We start from the raw sequence: 542 nt of genomic DNA on the forward strand, positions 1-542 counted from the left end.
GCCCAACAACAGCGAACCATACGGTCCAAATGTTGTGCACTCAGCCACGTGCCGTCTCCCCATAACAGCTACATTGCAGTGTGGTACGCCATAGAGACGTGTGGGAGTAACGGACGCCCTGGATGGCGATCAGCATGAGCCGTCTGTTGATGTAGTGGCGCGTGTATTCAAACGTAGTCGTCTCTTCTCACACAGTGTGATAGCATGGTGCACCGCGTTCCACATCTGCGACATGGTACAGATGCTGGTTGACAGTCGGTCTCGTAATGGACATCGCATACGTAGGGGGCCACCTCCCACGTGTTCTCTAGTCGTGCACATTTTGTTGCGTGTATGTGGGCAGACGTAGTGTGTCGTGACACCTAACAGACAGGTATGCAATAATCGTTGCATTTGCAAACTGGGATGGACGTCTACGTTTGCTGGTGACGTGACGCAACGCAAATGAACAACTGGTAAACCCATTGTGGTGCGGTTGTTGTTGCTGGAGGTAAATCAGTAAGGGCAAATCTGTGTGTGAAGCGATACGCGGCGGTGGCTGG

The sequence above is a fragment of the Schistocerca cancellata genome, unplaced genomic scaffold (genome assembly GCF_023864275.1).
Source record: "Schistocerca cancellata isolate TAMUIC-IGC-003103 unplaced genomic scaffold, iqSchCanc2.1 HiC_scaffold_517, whole genome shotgun sequence".
Taxonomy (NCBI): domain Eukaryota; kingdom Metazoa; phylum Arthropoda; class Insecta; order Orthoptera; family Acrididae; genus Schistocerca; species Schistocerca cancellata.